The following is a 20,737-nucleotide window of genomic DNA, read 5'->3' as shown; positions in this document are numbered from 1 at the left end:
GTGCACTGACCACCAGGGGGAAGATGTTCAGCGCAGGAGCTTCCCCCTGGTTGTCAGTGCACTCCCACAGTGGGAGCGCTGCTTGGCCAGAAGCTGGGCTCATGGCTGGCGAGTGCAGCTGCAGCCAGTGGGAGCCCCTCCCACCTCCACAGCAGCACTACCAGGCAGTGGTGGCAGTAGGCACAGCAAGGCCAGGATGAGCTGCAGCAGAGCTTTGCCCTGCCTCAGCTGGGGCTCCTTGACAGCAACCTGCTGCTTCAGCCCTGCTACATCCCTCAGGGGGATGTTGGACTGCCGGTTTCAGCCAAATCCCCACAGGCCAACATCCCCTTGAGGGGTTCAGGATTGCATGAGGGCACAGGCCAGGCTAAGGGAACCCACCCATGCACAAATCCATACACTGGGCCTCTAGTGTATAATAAGAAAAAACAGAAAAATGTAAACCTTTAGCTATAGGGGAATGAGATGAAATTAGTTATAGCATCTTCATGTAGTCATATAAAATTCAGACCTTTAAATTTTATTTGGAAAATATTGGGAAATGTTGATTATATAATGTAAATAAAAATAAAGCAGAATACATAATTGTGTATCCAACTTACTCTAAAAGAAACGCTAGAAAATATTGCCAATGTGGAAGAGATATTGTCTCTGATAGTATAAATATACATATTCCAAAGTGTCGGCAATGAGCTTAGATTATTTTTATAAGCAAGTATAAATACGCATTCCTGCATCACTATACTTACCTCTTTGTTCTTTCCATACACCCTGCTATCACTTTACCCATTAAAAATGTTTTATGAATTGTGGATTGACTACCTCTACAGAGAATAAAATACCATCTCTTTTGTGAGGCCATAGTTGAACTATCTATAAAATCCTCCAATTTTCTTTATTAAAATTACATCCACATGATATAACATTGCTTTTTAAAGTAAAATGGTTTTGTTCTGGCAAAAATTTCTTTTGTTAGCCAGTACAAAATTCATTAAAGAAAAAAAAAATCTGAGTATGTTACATGTGCCCTGTACTATGTTTGGATTAACTATATGTAACTAGGGGCCCAGGGCACAAATTCATGCACCTTGAAAGGAACTGTGGACCACAAGGTTGCAGTGAGCACAGGGGCGGGTATCGGCGCATCCTCTGCACCTCCGCCTGTACCCTCCCAAGATGGCCCCTGGTCCTCTATATGCGGCAGCCCTGCTCCTGCCATGGCCGCTCCCACTTGCTGATGGCGTCATCACCACTCACACCTGCTGCTGATGCCGAGTGATTTGGGGCCAGTGCCTGCAGCAGGTGCGAGTGGTGGCTCTGGCACTGGCTGTGGGTGCAAGCAGGTCCGGTGCTGTCAGCATGTGCGAACACCTGGCGGGAGTGTGGCAGGCGGGAGCAAAGAATTTTTAGTAACCACCAGAGGCTTGCCCCAATGATAAACCAACAGGTGCCTCACCTTGGTCTGGCACCCCTGCTCACTTGCTCCACCATCCTGCTGTGGCCAATGCCCACCATGTTCTATGCCCTGTTGCCTGCTGCTGATGCCTACTATATTCCAAGCGTGCCCACCGGTGGTCAGCACATGTCATAGTGACCGGTTGTTCATTTGTTCTGCCGTTTGGTCTATTTGCATATTAGGGTTTTATATATATACTAGAGGCCCGATGCACGAAGATTCATGCAAGAATGGGCCTTGCTTCCCCTGGCTGCTGGCATTGCATTTGCTCCGTGCCTGGAGCCGCCTTTCCGCCTTCCCACGCTGCCCAGAGGCCCGGAGCTGCTGGGGCAGTGTAGAATGCCTGCGTCATTGCCATGGCGATTATGCAAGTACCTGCATATGCAAATTAGCATTCCATCTTTGTTGGGTTAATTTGCATACGCACTCCTGATTGGTTGGTGGACGTTGTGAAGGTACGGTCAATTTGCATCTTTCTCTTTTATTAGTGTAGACTAGGAGCCCAGCGTGTGATTTAAAATCACGCGGCACCACCCACCCTGGAGTTGCCGATCTAGCCCTACCTCCCTCCCCAGGCCCCGAAGCAGCCACGGCCACTGCTGGTCTGGCTCTGCCTCCCCCTCTGGCCCTTGAAGCAGCTGCAGCCACTGTTGACAAGGCCCTCCCCCAGCGTAGGCACACAGAGGCCTGTGATGCCCCACCCCTGATGCTGCGCACGCAAACTTCTCCTGTCTGGTTGACCCATTATGGCGTCCCAGTTAATTAGCATATTTCTCTATTATATATATAGATATATAGGTTTTTACTGAATTTATTTGACTGACATTGGTTAATAAAATTATATAGATATCAGGTGTAAAATTCTATAAAACATCATCTTTATATATTGTATTGTGTGTTCACCACCCCAAGTCAAGTCTCCTTCCATCACCATTTATTCCCCTTTTGGCCCCTTCTATCACCCCTACTCCACTTTCCCTCTGGTACTCACCATACTGTTGTTTGTGTTTATGAGGGGTTTTTTTTATTGTTTAATCCCTTAACCTTTTCATCCAACCCCCAACATCCATCCCCTCTGACAGCTGTCAGTCTTTTCTCTGTATCTATGAGTCTGTTTTTATTTTTGTTAGTTTATTTTGTTGAACTAATCAATATTAAAGTCTATTTGAGGACATAATATGGAAAAAACACAAGAATAAATGAAAAATGGAAAAATGGTGTTCAGACAGAATAACATGAGTTCTGGAGAAACATATTTTAGTATTTTACACTGGATGTCCAGAAAAGGCTTAAGTGAATGGGTGACATTTGTATTAAGAACCGAATGGTAGCCGAAACTGGTTTGGCTCAGTGGATAGAGCGTCGGTCTGCGGACTGGAAGGTCCCAGGTTCGATTCCGGTCAAGGGCATGTACATTGGTTGCAGGCACATTCCCCGGTGGGGGCTGTGCAGGAGGCAGCTGGTCGATGTCTCTCTTTCATCAATGTTTCTAGCTCTCTATCCCTCTCCTTTCCTCTCTGTGAAAAATCAATAAAATATATATTAAAAAAAAAAAACTGAATGGTAAATTGAAGTCTGCTAGGCAAAGATCCAAAAGAGGAAGTTGTAGGCAAATAGAACTGCTAGTAGAAAGACCATGAAGCAAGAAAGTGATTGCATGTCCTTGCAATTTAAAAAGGACATGCAATCACTTTCTTGCTTCATGGTCTTTCTACTAGCAGTTCTATTTGCCTACAACTTCCTCTTTTGGATCTTTGCCTAGCAGACTTCCATTTACCATTCAGTTCTTTTTTTTTTTTTTTAAAGGACATGAAAGGGTTTAATCCCTTTCACTATGTAGAGGGCCCTCTGGGAAGGCACCTGAGCATTCTAAATTGGCCCCTCTTGCCCTTTTGGCCAAGAGCGACCTGCTTCTCACAATCCAATTGTCCACAGAGGTTGCCTGAGCTTCTGTTCATGCCAAGGTTGAAACCTTGTGATGGCTGGTACCATGGATCTGTCTCTTGCCCAGTGGGGTGAGCTGGGCCTCCTTGGAGAAGAAACCTTAGTTCCACAAGATATGTGATCAGTGCTGGGACCCTGCCAGCAGGTGAGGGGACCCCAAGGCAGGTGCTGGGCGTGGAGGCCATGGGGGCATAGGCGACCAAGGAGACAGAACTAAACCTCATGTCACCCTGCTTGGCCCCAGAGGATGGCTGGTTAGCCAGAGACGGGTAAGATTCCTCAGGGAAGGAACAACCTAAGACAGGCACAGTCGCACAGGGGCCATCAGGAGAGAACTTGGGGGTCAACAGAGGTGGGGCACAGACCTTCATCCCCCAAATTTGCAGGGGCCTGAACCCTCACCCCTGCTGAAGGAGATCTCCTGCCCCCATGGCTGCTCAGCTTCACATGCCCAGCTCAAATCGGGACCCAGGTAACAGAGACTTGGCTGACAGCAGATGCCATCTCACTGCAACAAGACTTGATGGAGATGTCTTGCACCCATGATCTGGGGAACTGGGGTCTAGGATATCTAAATCCAGCGTAGCACCAGGAATGCTCAGGGCCTACTCAAGAAGGCAAATAATCCTCTCCACTAATAATTACAGGGTAAAACAAGATGGTTGTTAGAGTATTAAATTTGACGGTAAAATAGTAGTCAAGTTTTCAGACTAATTTAAATTGGCCAATCAAAATAAGCAAATACTCTAGAAAAATCAATTGTACTGGACAAAAAAGCTGTTACTAAAGTGTTAACTAAAATTTTTATTGGTAGTTCATCTCATGGTAAAATTGCATAACATATAATGAACCTAAAGCAGTCACATTTTAGTCCAAAAAAGTAAAATTTAAAAGCTATCAAGATTACAGCATAAAGTTTCCAAAAGCCTCCCAATATTTAAACCAAAAAAGGGGGGATAGTAGAAGAATATCATGTAAGGAAAAATATCCTGCAAATAAATTACATCTAGAAAATTTTTACTTTAGAAAATTAACTTTCATTTGTAATGCTAACAGCAAGTCACCCAGGTAAAACATGCATGGTGTCAAAACAAGCCAAAGGAAAATCATTTGGGCAAAAAAATGAAAAAGGATCGCAAGTCAAATTTATAGAAAATATCCCTTTATTAACTTTTGGTCGAGAATATGTTTGTATATTTTCAGAAAACAACTCCAAGACACGTGGATTCCTGCAACAGAGAGGAATTGACAGAAGTACTCCAGCCATGAAGTCAGAAGAGAAACAGTCCAGAGATGGAAGACGCTGACCATGCCTTGCCATACTAGCAGTCAGCAGATAGGCGTCACTGCAGATTGCCCAGGACCAAACCAGAGAGTGTCGGACCTGCAATACCACCATTTGTCCACCATCCAGAACTGAAATATCATTGCTGTTATGAACACATTAACAACTGTTGGACATAGAAAACGGGACTCAAAATAACTGTTGGCCCAGAAAGAAACTCACTATAGACTGATTCATTTGCCTCTCAGCATAACTATTATTGCTTGTCTCATTTTCGGTTCCTATAAGTGTATTCCTAGTATCACATGAGCTCACTCATCTAGGGGAAAAGATGAACAACATAGACTGAAGAACAAGAACAGCACTGATCAGACTGTCAGACATCAGAGGGAAGGTAGGGGAGGGTGGGGAAGGGAGATAGATCAACCAAAGGACTTGTGTGCTTGCATATGAGCCTAACCAGTGATCACGGACAATAGGGGGAGGGGGGCTTGCGTGTTGGGGGGTTTGGGAAGGGAACGGGGGGAGGGGGTTGATGACAAATATGTGATACCTTAATCAATAAAGTAATTAAAAAAAAGAAAGTGATTGCATGTCCTAACACCATCAAGTAATTCCAATTAGATCAGCTGATGAGCTATGAGAAAGAGTACAGATGTGGTTTGAAACAGAGGTAAGGGCCAGATCATGTAGGATCTTTTAGTATATGATATGAATTGGAGTTTTATGTTAAAACTAGAGGCCAGGTGCACAAAATTCATGAAAGGGGGAGGGAGTGTCCCTCAGCCCAGCTGGCACCATCTCCAATCTGGGACCCCTTTGGGGATGTCCGACTACTGGTTTAGGCCCAATCCTGCTGCCCTCCCCTATAAGCCTGATCTTGCCACCAATTGCCCTCCCCTCCCAGTCTGGTCACCCCCAACTGCCCTCCCCTGCCGGCCTGATTTCGCCCCCCACTGCCCTTCCCTGCTGGCCTGATCTTGCCGCCAACTGCCCTCCCCTGCCAGCCCAGTTGCCTCCAACCCTCCTCCCCTGCAGGCCTGTTCGCCCCCAACTGCCCTCCCCTGCAGGCCATCTTGTGGCAGCCATCTTGTGACAAGGTCACACGAGAGCGTGATGCCACCTAGGCTTTTATTATATAAGATTGGTAAGAAAACACTGGAAGTTTGTAAACACAAAGAACAAATTTGATTTATTATTTTTAAGTCACTGTCTATTGTAGGGTGGGTGAATTTTAGCAAGACAATCAAGAAAAAGGAGACTGTTTTGGAGGCTCTTCCAGAGCCCCAAATGTCATATAATCATGACTTAGACTAAGGTGTAGGAGTGGAAATGAGAAGATTGGATGTATTTATGATATATTTTGGTGGGAATTCTAACAGTGCCTGTTGATGGATTAGAAGTAATTAGGGCTGGGTTTTGGGGGAAAGGGGGACAAGGTACCCTCAGCCATCTTCTCTGTAGGTCTTGGTAGCTTATCTGATGATGTGACCCAAACTTTCATTCTTGAGTGTTCTGAGACATTCACAGTCTGGTGTTGCTGCACTTGTCCATTCATAGTTACAATGAGGCAAGAGAATACCAGGAAGTACCAGATCACCTGGGATCCACTCATAATCCTCCCAGCTCTAATAGGGAAAAGCAACCCTGCCTCAGCCTGATGATCATGCCAGTATGGTGACTTTCTCTCACCTGCTGGTCCTTGTACATAAGGGATACAAATGGCCCTGGTGACAGCCATAACTTGCCATTAATTATATCCCCTGGCAAGAGTGTGGACCCTTTGTGGACTAGACCCTCCAACCTTGTAGAGCCCAGCATTATGAGGACAGAAAACATGAAATTCCCCAGTGGGTCATTTGGAGTGAAGGTCTAGGCCAATTAAGTTGTCAATTCTTGGTTCCCAGACCCTTGTACCTTTATAAGGGAAATACAGTGCCCTATAGAGTCCTCTGACTTAATAATATACTGTAATATGCGGCACTTCAAAAGGTGACATTCTATTCTTTCAGAGTATTTATTTTGACCTAGAACTTTAACTGTATCTTTAAAACGTAGTTTCAGTGTTCTATGAGGCCAGTTGCTTCTGAATGGTGTGGTATATAATATGGCCAGTGGAACCAATGGTCATTGGACCACTCCTGTACCTCCTTTTCTGTGAAGTGGTTACTATTGTTAGATGCTATATTATTTGGGATGCAAGGCCTACTAACCAATAATTCCATAAGCCCATAGGTAGTGGTGCTGGATAAGTCTCTACAAACAGGAAAGCTAAATTCATACCTGGATAACTATATATCCTTGTGAGGGTAAAATGCTGGCCCTTCCAGGCCCAATGTAGTCACCTTGACACCATGTGGCCAATTGGTCTACTTGTGGAATGGTGTCATACAAGGTTCTCAGCATTGGTCTATATAGCTGACAGGTTGGACATTGAGAGAAAGCAATAGCTAGGTTAGTGGAAGTCTAAATTGTTGGGCCCACATGTAACCTCCATTTCTGCCACTATGAACACTCCATTGATATGTCCATTATGCTACTTCTGGGATGGTTGATGAGAAAGGCTGGCATTGTCAACTGACCAAGTCATTTCATCAACAAAGTTTTCAGTGCCTCTCTGTGATCAATGCTTTCTAGTGAGCATTAATGTTTGATATAAATGTTTTCACACTTCATGTCCATTTATTTATGTTCATCCATATGACTCTTTCTTTTGTTCTAGTCCTCATCTTTCCAGGCCCAAGAATGGAAGGCCAGGCTACTGACAACTGCCCAGGAATCTAAAAATTCTCACTTCAGACCTCTTCTCTGTCTACACAAAGTAGATAACCAGGTGCACTACTTGCAACTCTTACCTTTAGGAAGATTTTGCTCTCCAATATCTTATAAGGTTACCCATAAATATGGATATTAGGCAGTCACTGTCCTTTTTGCCTTGCATTTTCATAGCATGCTGACCCATTCATAAGTCAAGCTCAGAGTTTTTCCTCTTCTTTCAGTCAGTCATACAAGCATCCCCCATATGTCCATAGGTACAAGCCAAGGAAGGGCTCTGGTATAGATCTTATGAGTAACAAGTGGTCTAGACTACCAGGTCATATAGCTTACTTGTGCCCTCTTGTCTTGCTTGGATTCAATCCAGGATATACATTTCCACTTCATGATGAACTGCTGCTATACATATCTCATTATATAACTCATGGGGTCCAGCAGAAGAGACAGTCTGGATATGTGTTTAACTTGGTGACCAACTCATGGTCAAGTGTTCCATTTCTACCAGAGCCCAGTAATCCCCCAAGAGTTGTTTCTTAAAAGTCATAATTCTCTGCTATGAGTTGCATAGCCTGGTTCCCAAATCCCAAGGGCTTATATTGTGAATATCCCCCTGGAGCATATGCTCCAAACTAATACCGTTCCCAATACTTATATCTTCAACTCTATAGGGTTTATTGAATTGTATGCATCATTGACAAGGATGATGACATTGTGTCATAGACACACTCCATTGCCTTTTTCTGCCTGAGCCCCACTCAAATTGGGTAGATTTCCATATCACCAGATATATAGGTTGGAGCAATATTACCAGGTGTAGCATCTTAGGTGTCAAGAATCCAGAGATGGCTACCAGATGCTGTGTTTCCTTCTTTGTGATGAGGTTTCAAGCAATGTTTTTTACTTTGGTGGAGCTATCCCAGCATGCCCCTGATCACTGGATATAGAAAAATTTCTCTGAAGTTGCAGGTCCCTAAAATTTAATAGGGTTTATCTCCCATCCTCTGGAGTACATGTCCTTTAGTTTATATCACTTCTTGACTGTCCTGTCAAATCAACATGATGTTATCAATGCAATGTTCTGTGGGATGTCCAAGTGATCCATATCTCTTCACAATATATTATGATAGAGGACAAGAAAGTTAACGTAGCTATGACACATTATTAATGAATACTAGTGATCTCAAATGAATGAGAACTATTTCTGATACTCTTTGCTAATTAGAATAAAAAGGAACACGTCCACTAAATGGTGGCATGCCATGCACTAAAAGGTTTCTTAATATACCTTAACAATGATCCCATGCCATGCACAATATCTGCAATCAGAATTACTACTTGTTTAACTCTGTAGTACATAACCATTTTGGGGATCCATTTTATACAGGGTCCAAGTTGGAAACTTAAATAGAGACATAGAACTACTATTACTGTATTCTTTAGATCTTTATTAGTGATATTGATCTCCATTATCATTTTCAGGTGATTTCACTTGTTTCCATTTTTTCTTCTCTTACATCACAGATCAGGGTCTCATTGTGGGGCTTCCTCAAACTTTCAAATGTATCGATTGTGCATGTAGGGAATGGATAAATAATACTGAATATGTTTGTAAACCCAATAACCCCAATGTGAGCCACACTTTAGCCAGTACTCCATTTATTATCTGGCTTCTAATTCACCACTTTATTGGGAAAGGAGAGTGTGGTGACACTGTGGGTCTCTGTGTATCAATATCAGTGGTGATTAGTAGTCTTAGAAATGTCGTGTTAATCCCATTTCCTCACTGTACAGTCACTTACATTAATCAACTTAGGTCCTTTAGGGGAAGGGCTTTATGAATCATCATGGGATATATATGCCATGGTGTTTAAAGAGTCTTCTTTCTAGGGACCTGCCCATTTCTTCAGTCATTGGATTTCAGATCTGAACTTTGATTTAGGACTAAGAACTGAGCAAGATATCATGACTTTGTATTGGGCCAACCACCTTCAGCCTCTTGCTTCTCCATCTTGTTTTAAAAAAATAAATAAATAAATTTTAAGTAGCACTTTTGTTGGTTGCTTGTCTACTCTGCCTCTAGGTATGCCATGTTCAACTATTTCTGTGACTCCCGGTGGGTCAAACCCCATTGCCTGCCCCTCTGACATTGTTGATCATTACTGGTATAATTTTTGTGGTATCATTAGTTCTTTTATTGACCAATTTTATATGGTCACTGTTATATTGGGGCCTCATCATCTTCACGGATAAGAGGAGTTTAGCTCCATGACCATATTTCTTACCATCAATCCTAGCCTGCAGAAGAAAACAACCACTGAACTTTTTATGATGCTGAGGCCCCTCTTACCAGCACATTCCTGGTGGCCTTGATGACCAGTCTGTCTGCATGGCCATTCCCTGGATCATAAGACTCTGGTGTTCTGGATTTACATGTCCACTTGTAACAGTCTCTTTTTCCTTTCTCTACTGTTTTTCAGAACTAATAAGATATTTTCATTAAGTATTGACCATTACTTTTTCCCGACTTCCAAGAGCCATCTGAATAATGAGTTCAATCCATCCTCTGGGATCATGTTAGGTTTCCTATGTCCTAGTAAGTGTCCTCAAGTTAACAATTTATTGCCTATCCAATCATACATTCTGGCCCCCATGGTCAAGTACCTTCAAAATCCAGTCCTAGGGCCCCAGCTAGTACTTACAAGCTAATTATTATAATTGTACGCGTATAACATATTCCCTTTCTTATAAGCCTAGCATATCCCCAATCAGGTTATACTAGAATTTAATTCTAGTTATGGGTCTGGCAGCCAAAAGAGGAGGTGGGGGAATATTCTGAGAGAGGAATCAGTTGCCTTGTACCTCTTGTGTGCTGTAAGTGCTATCTCTTTTTAGGGACAGATGAGCTACCTTTGCAAGCATAGATGTTATAGGGATCAAGCAATTGCAGATCCAACTTCCTCAGGGGACACATATATCCCATGTATCAGGACTTCAGGACTGTGATCTTTGCATAACTGACCTCCCTTTGATAAACATTGAAGCTTTTTTGGATCTTTGGTACTCTCACACTTAGGTCTTCAACCTGCTGTTAAGCTATGTCTCTTCTTGCACTGTAAGTGATAAGGGCTGCTTTATATGCTACCACATATGTATGGGGGCCTCTGGCTGTCACACTAGGCTATTAACTTCTTGTTAACATCTTTAGTATCTTATTATTTTTCTGCAGTGTATGGATACAAGTTAGCATTAACCAATCAACTGGTGTTTTGAGGGCATCATACTGCCCATATTCTTCAAATTTCTACATAATTATACCTAACACAAGTCTCATACACTGGGACATTTCCCTGGATAAATTCCCTGAGAAATCTTTAGGAATTAAACCATCAGCATGTGCTGGGACTATCTTTAACTTATCTTCCAAACAGGCCCCACCTTTTCATCTGCAGGACAATTAATGAGCCTGTACCAAATCTCCATCTTACTTCCTGTTTTCTCGGAACACTCTATTTTTTAAATTAAATTTTATTGGGGTGACATTGGTCAATATGAACATATAGGTTTCATGTGTGGTACCATGTGTCCACCACCCAAAGTCAAGTCTTCTCCTGTCACCTCATCTTAGAACCCCCTTTCCCCCCATCCCCCAGCAATCAACACACTGCTGTTTGTGTCTGTAAGATTCAGTTTTATAGCCCACAGACCACTCTATTTTTGGTACAAACTTTTTAAATCTGAATCCTCTAAAGGTCAGACTCCCAGATGGTATTAAATACACATGAATTTTATTAGCATAAACAATTTTGAGAGGAGATGTGGAGGGAGCTAGGAAAGGTTGGGAGAGTCATCAGTTACCAGTGTAGGTTTAACCTGGAGCAGAGGAAAGAATGAAGGAAAGAAGTTTAAGTGGAAGCATATCATGTAGTACAGTTTAGGGAAGGTTCAGCAAGGTCATCAGGAAGTCCTTAAGCCAATGTTAGATGTCAGTTTCCCATAACCATTATATTCTCCATAACCATTCCTGCCTTAGTATTCCTCCTGTGCTCAGTCATTGACTGGCAGCATAATGTGGGAAGTTTTGCCTCTAAACAAATGTGTGGGTGGATTTTAGAGCCCAGCATCTAAGGACTTGGTCAATTACACTCCCTGTAATTAGAGGTCTGTGAGGAGTCTCTCACGGCTGACATTATTGAGAAGATTGGGGTGAGGGAGGAAAGACTTGGGAGGATGAAAAGGAATAAGGAATTCCATGTTAATTGTTCAATGTTACTTTTGAGCTAAATATCAGATTTTTAATTGAAAATATAGGTAGACAATGGCATATTTGAATCTAGAATTCAGAAAAGTGATGTGGACTATACTTCTACCTTTCCGTTTTGTGAATGTATTTAATGCTTAAAGCCATAAGAATAAATAAGATCACTTATGGAAAATAACATGCCATTGAGAATTTGACCCAAGATAGAGTTGAGAGAAATTCTAACCTTTATAAGGAGGAGAAATATAACAATAGCACTGAAAAGTAGTAACTAGTGAGGTTGGGGGAAAAAGACAGAAAACTGTCAAAGATGAGAGAGGAAAGTGTTTCAAAAAGTGGATGTGATTCTGTGTGTCTTGTTCTGAAAGATCAAGTAAGGATAGATAGAAACAAGTCCTCAAATTTTATGGCTTCCTTCTTCCCTCCACAGTAATAAAACTTGGTGCCCATTTCTGTACCCAATTAGAACTTCAAGCCACTGTTTACTAAGTATGTACTGTATTTCAAGCATTTAGCAACGTCTATTGAGCAGCCATAGAATGAGTAGCATCTTTGAAGCTGAAGTCCATCTTATACTACCAGATGTCTCCAAACTTCAGGAGGCACATACTAGGACAGAGGTAAGCATGGGGTCTTATGGCATGATTAAGACAAAGAAAGAGGCACCTAACTTATATCTAAGAGCAGAAAGAGACCAGGGTAAGGGAAGACTTACTGGACGAGGCAAAACTTGAAATGAGTATTGAGATTCTCTCTGTTTTATACTTGTCTAATTTTGTACTATTTAGTTGTAAATAAACCTTAAATCATTTTGAAAGTAATCATGGCAAACATTTTACCTAAAACAATCACTTTAATGCCTTTTGAGTATTGCCAGTTAGAAAATATGTTCTCTAAGTACAATGGTTTCCTAAATTGGCAGAAGGATGTGTGGCACTGACCTATATATTGTTTACATGAGCTATTTCTTTTTCATAAAAAAAAAAAACCACTTTATTTTAATGTAGAATGGTCAATGTCATAATAGTCACTCCTACTGTTTCCTTCAAGAGCCTTTCACTTAGCACCACTGTGATATGTCCCCTTACCCCAAGCTGTTCCTCCTAAGGGAAGTAAAAAAAAAAAAAGTGATGATTGAAGAAGGTTTCATTTTAGGAGAAAAAATAGGATCCCAATAGTGTGAACTGTGTAACACTGGGCACTGCAGTAGTTTCTACAGATGATGAACACTTAGATGCATGCCAACAGATCATAGAAAAATGACTTGTTTGGTTTGTAAAATGGAATGTTACCTAACCCTCAATTTCTTCTTTTGTTTCAACAGTTAAAAGAAGAAACATATTATCAACAACTCTTGCCATATTATTTCTCAGTGAAATTTTTAAAGTTATTGCTGATAAAACACAAATGTTTATCTTGTATAATTAAAAAAACACACACACAAAAAAAAAACACATCAAGGCCTGGCCAGGATGGCTCAGTGATTGAGCGTCGAACTATGAACCAGTAGGTCACAGTTCGATTCCAGGTCAGGGCACATGCTGGGTTTGATCCCCAGTGTGGGGCATGCAGGAGGCTGCTGCTTAATGACTCTTTCTCATCATTGATGTTTTATCTCTCTCTCCCTCTCCCTTCCTCTCTGAAATCAATAAAACTACATCCTATCTAATAAAAAGGTAATATGCAAATTAACCATCACTCTGTGACAAAGATGGCCATGCCCATAGCCACAAATATGGCGGCACCCATAGCCACAAAGATGGCAGCCTCGGCCGGAGCCATGGAGTCAGAAGAGCAGGCGGGAGGCTTGGCTTCCTTCATCACCGGGTGATGAAGGAAGCCAAGCCTCCTGCACGCCCAGGCCTGCTGCTGAGGGAGACATGCAGGGAGTGCAGTGGGGAGACATGCGGGGAGTGCAGTGGGGAGACATGCGGGGAGTGAGTGAGGTTCCCTGTCTGGGGGTTCCAAATCTGTCATCGGTTCCTTTCACCACTGATTCCCCTCCTCGCAGGTATCCTCCATGCAAAAGCCATTCCTTGCAAATATGTCATGTCCTAATGGGTGAATCCTAAACCGAATGAGTGTCACATCTGGGCAACCTATCTCCTGTTAGAAAAAGGACCTGAGAGGAGGGATTTAGGAATCATGAAGCAATCGTGACCTGCTTGGTCTCTGGAACTGCTGTCAAACACAGGCAGTCTGAGACCCTCCCAAACACCACCTGAGCTAGACCTGAGAACCAAGATATTTTCAAGGCCCAAAGTTGAGTGGGGTAAGAGGGCAGGGGAGAAAAGCAAGCAGAATAGCCAACTCAACCAAAGATGCAAGAGCCTAAGATAAGGCAGAGAAATGTCCTGGCCACTGATGCTCTCCCACAGACATGGTACCCACACCCAGCTGTGGGGAGGGTGTGTGTACATGCAGAATTTAAGGCCATCGGCAGGAGGGAAAGTCGAAGCATGCCTAAGGATTTTTTGCACATGCCCCACAGTCGAGAAGCAGAGTCAGAATCAAGAAGCGAAGTCTTACCTCAGCACTGTGGTGTTTAAAAGTATCTAAAAATAGCAGTTCCATCGCTGAGTCCACTGCAATGTTTGCCACAGCAGAGGACTTCCAGGACAGCCCTATAACCTCAGGGGTGACAGCAGCTCTTGAGAGGGAGAGACTGAAGCACTTATGGTGTTCAAAGAGCTAGCCCTGCAAACCTTGGCCTATCCGGAAGCTCGGTGCTGCAGGAAGTTGCTGGCCCCGCCTTCTCCAGCATGGTGGAGAAAGGTTGAGAGAGGAGAGGGGGATACGGTGGCTCCAGTGGTCCAAATCCTGTCATTGTCTCCCTTACCTAGCCTCTCCGCCCTCCAGGACCGCCTCAGTACCAGTGCAGAGGAGGCTTTGGAGAGGGTAGTGGTGAGGAGAATGCTTCTGGCTCTGGATACCCAGTGAAACCGCTGTCAAGAGCCTTTCTATGGCTAGCAGGAAAACGCAGCAATAAGGGAAGAATATTGTCTCAAAATGAAGAGGTTGTTTTCGTTGTTTTTTTTTTTTTTCTCATTAGCAAAATGTGAATATTACCTAAACCACAGACTTTGCGAGAATTATTTGAAATAAAATTCCAGAAATTGTATAACAGCCAGGCTGAAATGGATACGTTGGTTGAGCATGAGCATGATCCTGTGCAAGGAAAGGTTGCAGGCTCGATTCCAGGTCAGGGAATATACCTGGCACATACCTGGGTTTCAAGTTGGATCCCTGGTCAGGGCTCCTAAGGAAGGCAATTGAAGGGATGTTTCTTACATTGATGTTTCTCTCTCTCTATCCATCTCTCTTCCACTCTCTCTGAAAATCAATGGAAAATGAATTAATGCCATATCTACAAATGTGAATAATCTAAAAAGAAAAAAAAAGAAGTGTGTGTGGGGGGGACTAACCAGTTTGGCTCAGTGGATAAAGCATCGACCTGCAGACTGAAGGGTCCCAGGTTCGATTCCGGTCAAGGGCATGTACCTTGGTTGCGGGCCCATCCCCAGATGGGGGTGTGCAGGAGGCAGCTGATTGATGTTTCTCTCTCATTGATGTTTCTAACTCTATTCCTCTCCCTTCCTCTCTGTGAAAAAAAATAAGATATATTTAGGAAAAAAACACAGGATAAAAGAGGTTGAATATGTACTGTATAATTTAAAGCATGTAAAATAATATAACTTTTTAGGGGCATATATGTTATCTATAATAATAAGAGGATAATATGCTAATTAGACCAGACATCTTTCAGACATCCATCCGGACGTCCTTCCAGACAAAGCCACGGTGGTGGGGGCCGAGGTAGAGGCCATTAGGGGCAATCAGGCTGGCAGGGGAGAGCACTTAGGGGCAACCATGTAAGCAGGGAGCAGTTATGCGTCGATCAGGCTAGCAGGGTAGTGGTTAAGGGGTGATCAGGCTGGCAGGCAGGCAAGTGGTTGGGATCCAGCAGTCCCAGATTGTGAGAGGGATGTCTGACTGCCCACAGGGATTGGGCCTAAACCAGCAGTCAGACATCCCCCGAGAGGTCCCAGATTGGAGAGGGTTCAGGTTGGGCTGAGGGACACCCCTGTCCCATGCACGAATTTTATGCACCAGGCCTCTAGTTTAAAAATAAATAATAATAATAAAAAAAAACAATGAGGATGGTTACTGAGAACCAGAAACCTGAAATATTACATGACCCTTTCCAACCTCCCCCCAAAAAAGCTGCTCCTATAGAGTTTCACTCCTTAAGTGTTTGGAGATCCCTGTGACTTCTATCCAGCATTCATACCCTGCCTCTGACCTCTATATCTGCCCACTACTTCTTAAATTTGACATTAGGTCTAACATCAATGTGGGGACTATCTGTTCCTCCAGTTTGGAGAACTGTTGATTGTAATCTTTGTTCTTCATTGGTGGTTCAGGTGCCCCTCTCTTAAACTATAATAGTGCCCCTCCTGGATGCACTCTTCTTCCTGCATTCTCTCTTTTTACTTCTTGGTATTTGCCACAAAACTTTACCTCTTGTTATTTGCCACAATATTACCAAATTCACAGGGGCAGGGACTGTTTCTTATTCATTCCTTTATCCATTTCATTTAGCACAGTCTAACTACCAGATTCATTCAAGAAACATAAAAATAGAGGAAAAAAAGAAGAAAAGGGAAGTAGAATTCTACCATTAAGAATTCCTATTCTGATCTCACTTATTTGTGTGATATATTGAACAAGATAAACTGATAAACAAACTAGATCCAGAGACATTGAAGCATGCAATAGCCCAACATATTTCAGAGGGAATGGTGGAGGGATGATTAACCACAGAACTTATATGCATATATGTATAGTCCATGGATACAGACAATAGCATGGTGAAGGCCTGGGAGGGGGTGGGAGCAGGGTGGAAGGGGACATTGGAGGAAAAAGTGAGACATCTGTAATACTTTCAACAATAAAGATAAATTTTTAAATATATTTTTTACTTTTAAAAAACATATTTTTATTGACTTCAGAGAGGAAGGGAAAGAGAGAGAGAGACAGAGAAGCATCAATGATGAGAGAGAATCATTGATCAGCTGCCTCTTGCACGCCCCACAGTGGGGATCAAGCCCACAACCCAGGCATGTGCCCTGATTGGGAATTGAACTGTGACCTCCTGGTTCATAGGTTGATGCTCAACCTCTGAGCCACACTGGCAAAGCAATTTAAAAAAAAAAGAATTTCTATCCTTTTTCACACAGAGTTGTATGAATTTGCCATTTGTAGTTGGCATAAATTTAATTTTCTATCCAAGAGTACCATCACCTACTTATTCAATCAAGAAGTAAACTGGATACCACTATGAGGGATCTTTACACATGTAATTAGTTTAGTGACCTGGTTAGAATAATTTTGGGAAAGTATCCTAGATTATTCAAGTGAACTAATGAAATCACATACCTTATAAGCAGAAGGGGAAGACTAAAAAAAAAGTCAGATGCATCAGAAGAGGTGAGATGCAGCAGAAGGTAAGTAAAAAAAGATTCCAAGTGTGACAAGGCATTTGTAGAGTCTTTGCTATTTCTCAGGTGTAGGGGATTATGCATGAGGAATGAAGCAAGTCCTTTCTTCCTAGTTGGCTGAGTTGTTTGTTTTGTTTTGTTTTTATTAAAATTGGCTTAGAGTTTGTCAGATGTTTGTTCTGTGTCAGTTGATATGGTCATGTGATTTTTCTTCTGAAACTTGTTGATATTGTGGATTACATTGATTGATTTTTCAAATGTTGAACCAGTATTGCATACCTAGAGTAAAACTAACTTGGTGAGGGTGATTATTATTCTTTGCCAGATTTAATTTTCAAATATTTTGTTGAGGAATTTTTTATCTATATTTGTTTGTTTGTTAGAGATGTTAGCCTACAGTTTTCCTTTTTCTTTTTTCTATCTTTGTCTGTTTTTACTATTAGAGTAACACTAACTTCATAAAAGGGAGTTAGGAAGTGATTCTTCCTCTTCAATTTTCTGGCTCACATTGTGTAGATTTAAAGTTAATTCCTCTTTAAATATTTGTAGAATTCTGTAATCCATCTGGGCTGGAGATTTCTTTACATGAATGTTTTAACTGCAAACTCAATTTCTTTCATAGTTTTAGGACTATTCAAATTGCTATTTCATCTTGGCTGATTTTCAGTAGTTTGTGGTTTGCAAGAAATTTGTCCATTTATTCTAAGTGTCCAATTTATGTGCAGAGAGTTGTTTATAGCATTGACTTATTATTTATCCTTTATAGTATCCTTATTATGGCTGCAGGATTTGTAATGATATTACTTTTTTCCATTCTTGATATTAGAATTTTGTCTTCCTTTTTATTATTATTTTTTAGAGGTTTGTCAATTTTACTGATACTTCAAAAGAAACAGCATTTTTGTTTCATTGGTTTTTCTTCATTGCTTTTTGGTTGTTTTCAATTTTACTAAATTCAGCTTGTTTTCTTTCCTTTCAGTTGCATGTTTTATTTTGCTCTTATTTTTCTAATTTCTTTTTTTTTTTAATCAGACTTCAAAGTAAAAGCCAGGAAATTTCAGCTGTATCAACAAACCGTAGGTGCAGAACTGTTGGTGCAAATTAATGGGCTAATTGCATAGATAAGTGACCCAGAAAAAGACATTATTTTTTTTTTCTGGCGTTTTTTGTGTGTGTGTAATTTGTAATTTTTTTTTACATATGTGTCCTTATTCCCCCATTACCCCCCACCTCCCATTAATGCCCCACTGCCCTGTTGACTGTGTCCATTGATTAGGCTCATATGCATGCACACAAGTCCCTTGGTTGATCTCTCCCTGTCACTCCCACCGACCCCCACCTTCTTTGAGGTTGGACGTTCTGATCGACATTTCTCAGTCTCTGGATCTGTTCATGTTCATCAGTTTATGCTGTTCCTTATATTCCACAAATGAGTGAGATCATGTGATGTTTATCTTTCTCTGCCTGGCTTATTTCACTTAGCATAATGCTCTCCATCTCCATCCATGTTGTTGCAAATGGTAGCGATTCCTTCTTTTTTACCGCAACATAGCATTCCATTGTGTAGATGTACCAGAGTTTTTTAATCCACTCATCTGCTGATGGGCACTTAGGCTGTTTCCAAATCTTAGCTATGGTGAATTGTGCCACTATTAACATAGGGGTGCATATATCCTTTCTGATTGGCGTTTCTAGTTTCTTGGGATATATTCCCAGAAGTGGGATCAATGGGTCAAATGGGAGTTCCATTTTTAGTTTTTTGAGGAAACTCCATACTGTTCTCCGCAGTAGCTGCACCAGTCTTCATTCCCATCAGCATTGCAAAAGAGTTCCTTTTCTCTGCATCCTCGCCAACATTTGTCATTTGCTGATTTGTTGATGATAGCCATTGTGACAGGTGTGACATGGTACCGCATTGTTGTTTTGATTTGCATCTCTCTGATGATTAGTGACTTTGAGCAGGTTTTCATGTCTCTTGGACATCCTTCTGTCTTCTTTCAAAAAGTGTCTATTTAGATCAGTTGCCCATTTTTTTTATTGGGTTATCTTGTTTTTGTTAAGTTGTATGAGTTCTCCATAAATGTTAGATATTAAACCCTTCTCATTGATATCATTGGCAAATATGTTTATCCATATAGTGGGCTTTCTTGTTGTTTTATTGATGGTTTCCTTTGCTGTGCAAAAGCTTTTTATTTTGATGTAGTCCCATTTGTTTCTCTTTAGTTTCCGTTGCCCTAGGAGCAGTATCAGTGAAGATGTTCCTTAGGCATATGTCTAAGATTTTGCTGCCTGTGGATTCCTCTAGTACTTTTGTGGTTTCCTGTCTTATGTTTAAGTCCTGTATCCATTTTGAGTTTATTTTTGTGTATGGTGTAAATTGGTGATCTATTTTTATTTTTTTGCATGTATCTGTCCAATTTTCACAACACCATTTGTTGAAGAGACTGTCTTGACTACCTTGTATGCACATGATTCTTTGTCAAATATTAATTGGGCATATGGCTTGGGTCGATTTCTGGGTTCTCTATTATATTCCATTTATCTATATGTCTGTTCTTGTGCCAGTACTAGGCTCTTTTAAGAACAGTGGCTTTGTAATACAGCTTGATATCTGGTATTGAGATCCCTCTTACTTTGTTCTTCTTTCTCAGGATTGCTGCAGCTATTCGGGGTCTTTTTTTATTCCAGACAAATTTTTGGAAAGTTCATTCTAGGTCTGTGAAGTATGCCGTTGGTATTTTAATGGGAAGTGCATTGAATTTAAAGATTGCTTTGGGTAGTATGGACATTTCAATGATGTTGATTCTACCAATCCATGAACATGGTATGTTCTTCCATCTTTTTATGTCTTCCTCTATGTCTTTTTTCAGTGTTGTGTAGTTTTCAACTTATAGGTCTTTTACCTCCTTGGTTAAGTTTATTCCTAGATATCTTAATTTTTTTGGTGCAATGGTAAATGGGATTGCTTTTTTAGTCTCTCTTTCTGTAAGTTCATTATTAGTGTATAGAAATGCCATATATTTCTTGGCATTAATTTTGGATCCTGCTACATTGACGAATTCTTTTATTATTAAGTCTAATAATTTTTTGATGGAGGCTTTAGGGTTTTCTATGTACAGTATCATGTCATCTGAAAACAAGGACAGTTTTACTTCTTCTTTTCCAATTTGAATGCCTTTAATTTCTTCTTCTTGTCTGATCACAATGGCTAGTACTTCCAGCACTATGTTGAACAGCAGTGGTGAGAGTGGGCATCCCTGTCTTTTTCCTGTTCTTAGGGGAAATGGTTTTAGTTTTTGCCCATTGAGTATGATGTTGGCTGTGGGTTTGTCATATATGGCTTTTATTAGGTTTAGGTATGATCCTTCTATTTCCACCTTGGTGAGAGTTTTTATCAAAAAAGGGTGTTGGATTTTGTCAAATGCTTTTTCTGCATCAATTGATATGACTATATGATTTTTATCTCTCAATTTGTTTATGTGATGTATCAAGTTTATTGATTTGTGGATACTGTACCA

The sequence above is a fragment of the Eptesicus fuscus genome, chromosome 1, assembly GCF_027574615.1.
Source record: "Eptesicus fuscus isolate TK198812 chromosome 1, DD_ASM_mEF_20220401, whole genome shotgun sequence".
NCBI lineage: Eukaryota > Metazoa > Chordata > Mammalia > Chiroptera > Vespertilionidae > Eptesicus > Eptesicus fuscus.
Note: the sequence above shows the minus strand (reverse complement) of the source record.